Raw genomic sequence first — 3787 nt, 5'->3', positions numbered from 1 at the left:
ATAGAGTAGTCAAGAATTCAAAAACAACAAACATTTGTTTTTAATCCTTTTATTATATCAGTGAGAACACAATCCTTAATATTTGCTCAATAAAATAGTTAAAGCATAATTGAGGTAGTTATTTTTTCCAAAGTCAGGGGAACAGGTTATGAACTAAAAATGGACTCAAAATGTAAGATAGCCCTTGCCTGTTGTTGCGATAATTGAAGTGTTGACAATGGCAGCCTCTATCTGGGCATCTGCAATCGCCAAGTCTCCAGTCGCCAGTGAATTGGGCTGACCGATACCTAATTGAATGCCAGCCAAAAACCAGGTCCTTGCCCGTTTCCTGTTTCCTGTTTCCTGTTGGCCAAAGCTGTAGCTGTAGCTGTTAGCTGTTTGCTATTTGCTGGCCTGGCCCGAAATGCAATCGAACAGCTGCAGGAATCGAAGGGCTGCAACTACAGATCCAACTAAGCCGATAATTGAAGGTGCTTCTATGTCAACTCCTGTTCCTCCGACTGCCGCTCCATTCCCCCCGGGATAATTGGTTCGCTCGGGCTGGGAGTTGGCCATCGATGCCGAATGCTAAAATACAAGTGAAAATCTTTTTCGGAATGCCGGCAATAAATTTTCCAGGGGGAAAATGTGGAAAAGCAAAATCCACCACACACACACACACACACACACACACAGAGGCATACAAAAAGCCACACACAAACGTAATGGAGTAACAAACATTTGCGGTTTGCTGCATTGCTATTTCGATCCGCACATGAACAGCAAAGGTCAAATTATTAGTAACTAGTAACTAACAAAGAATATTTTCTCACATTAAAGTTGTTAATTAAGAAGCTGTAAGGTGACTTTCAACCTTTTTCAAATATCATTGATTTTTATTGTATTGATTAGATTGCTGAATTTCTATACACATTTAAAATTGAATTTTGTTAGTCAGATTTCTTATTTGAGCTGTCACTTATTTGTATATTGTATTGTAAACCGCACCATGTACTTCAGATATAAGCTCATTAATATCCCCAACCCTTAAGTTATTAAATACCGCAAAATAACAACAAAAGCCAGATGTGAAATATGAGTGTGTCAACAGTCAACTTTCCCAGTACTATTATTTTGAACGCGGCTGTAAATGCACTGGTGGTTGAGCCCTCGCATTTGTTGTTAAGAAATTGATATCACTTCTGGAACTAACAAACTCAGTAAAAACTTTTTATTAAAAATGGGGTAAGTACGAAATAAAATAGGTATTTCTGGTTTTAAAAATACAAAATAATTAAAAGCCATAAAATTCATATCAATTCGAGACATTTTAGATTTCTCTGATGAGAGTCACAATTATGTCCTAAGGTTTGACTTAGCTATTTACAAATGATTGGTTTATGTTTATATTTACCAAATATGATCCGATTTCAAAGTGGCATACCTCTAAAGACTTGTGGTTGGATTCTCTAAAAATCTGCATTCCAAATTTTCATTTTAGCGATGAGCGACTTTTTGACCCATTTCCATGTTGGTTATTTCTAAGTTTCCGATGAGTTTACCCACAATTGGACTTCTAGATTCCATAACTTTACCAAATATGATCCGATTTCAAAGTGGCATACCTCTAAAGACTTGTGGTTGGATTCTCTAAAAATCTGCATTCAAAATTTTCATTTTAGCGTTGACCGACTTTTTGACCCATTTTCATGTTGGTTATTTCTAAGTTTCCGATGAGTTGCCCAAAGGTGACCCACAATTGGACTTCTAGATTCCATAACTTTACCAAATATGATCCGATTTCAAAGTGGCATACCTCTAAAGACTTGTGGTTGGATTCTCTAAAAATCTGCATTCAAAATTTTCATTTTAGCGTTGACCGACTTTTTGACCCATTTTCATGTTGGTTATTTCTAAGTTTCCGATGAGTTTACCCACAATTGGACTTCTGATTCCATAACTTTACCAAATATGATCCGATTTCAAAATGGCATACCTCTAAAGACTTGTGGTTGGATTCTCTAAAAATCTGCATTCAGAATTTTCATTTTAGCGTTGACCGACTTTTTGACCCATTTTCATGTTGGTTATTTCTAAGTTTCCGATGAGTTTACCCACAATTGGACTTCTAGATTCCATAACTTTACCAAATATGATCCGATTTCGAAGTGGCATACCTCTAAAGACTTGTGGTTGGATTCTCTAAAAATCTGCATTCAAAATTTTCATTTTAGCGTTGACCGACTTTTTGACCCATTTTCATGTTGGTTATTTCTAAGTTTCCGATGAGTTTACCCACAATTGGACTTCTGATTCCATAACTTTACCAAATATGATCCGATTTCAAAATGGCATACCTCTAAAGACTTGTGGTTGGATTCTCTAAAAATCTGCATTCAGAATTTTCATTTTAGCGTTGACCGACTTTTTGACCCATTTTCATGTTGGTTATTTCTAAGTTTCTGATGAGTTGCCCAAAGGTGACCCACAATTGGACTTCTAGATTCCATAACTTTACCAAATATGATCCGATTTCAAAGTGGCATACCTCTAAAGACTTGTGGTTGGATTCTCTAAAAATCTGCATTCAAAATTTTCATTTTAGCGTTGACCGACTTTTTGACCCATTTTCATGTTGGTTATTTCTAAGTTTCCGATGAGTTGCCCAAAGGTGACCCACAATTGGACTTCTAGATTCCATAACTTTACCAAATATGATCCGATTTCAAAGTGGTATACCTCTAAAGTCTTTTAGTTCGATTCTCTAAATACCTATATGCAATTTTATTATGTGAACGTTTTAAGTTTATGCTATAAAGGTATTTTATGCAATTTTATTTTCACCCATGTAACTATTAAATAAGTGAAAGATAGTTTTGTGTTTTCCTCCTACGAGTTCTAATCTGTTCGACTTGCTTTGTGTGCCAGCTTCCTTTATCCTATTATTCAGCCATCATCAAGGGTCTAGAAATGGACCAAAAAAAAGAACGGAAAGGAAAGAAAAGCGGGGAAATATTATGAAAGTGTAACAGCTGATATCATCCCCAATTTTGTCCGCCTGCCACAACTAGAGTGCATGAAAAATTACAAGTCAGCTCCACAATTGAAATATTTCCGCCTCAACGCACTGAAATGCGCAATCGAAAATAGTTATCTGTGCTCGCTACCAACCCATTTTTTTTCCTATACCCCTCCACAGAAATATGCAGTCCGAAAAGGGGGAATTTATACATATAGTATATCGGGGGGAATATGGGGTGATATGGCAGACGGATGTGGCAGCGACAAGGACAACATCGATGTGGACACATATGTGCATTATGTGTGGATACTGGATACTGTATGCCGATTCGGGTCCGAGAAATCTCCATATTTGATTGTTTTTGAACGCCTGCTGCAGGACGACAAAAGAAAGGGGAACCTCATAAATAAAAGAAATAACAAAAAAAAAAAACATAGAGCGGCGCCTGTTTATTGAAAATGGCATATAAAAATCGAATGGGCGGCGGCAAATTTTTTCGGGTCTGAATTGTGGAAATGCGGAATGCAAAGGCATAACATACTTTTGGGGGCGCTCAGCGAAATGCATGCATTTATTTACAGATATGTAGGTGCAAGGATTCACCCCCCACCGCCTCCCCTTGAAAATGATAAAAAATATTAAGCGAATGCAAATAAAAAACACATGGAAGCTGCAGGGAAAAGGCAGCGAGTACTGAGTGCCCTTATTTTGTGGGTATACATTTAAATACATTTTGTATTAATATATTGTTACATATTAAATATAAATACATCTAAAACAGAGAAC

Source organism: Drosophila rhopaloa, unplaced genomic scaffold (assembly GCF_018152115.1).
Source record: "Drosophila rhopaloa isolate 14029-0021.01 unplaced genomic scaffold, ASM1815211v1 contig_3, whole genome shotgun sequence".
NCBI lineage: Eukaryota > Metazoa > Arthropoda > Insecta > Diptera > Drosophilidae > Drosophila > Drosophila rhopaloa.
The sequence above is the reverse complement of the archived record's forward strand: the minus strand, read 5'-3'. Positions refer to the sequence as shown.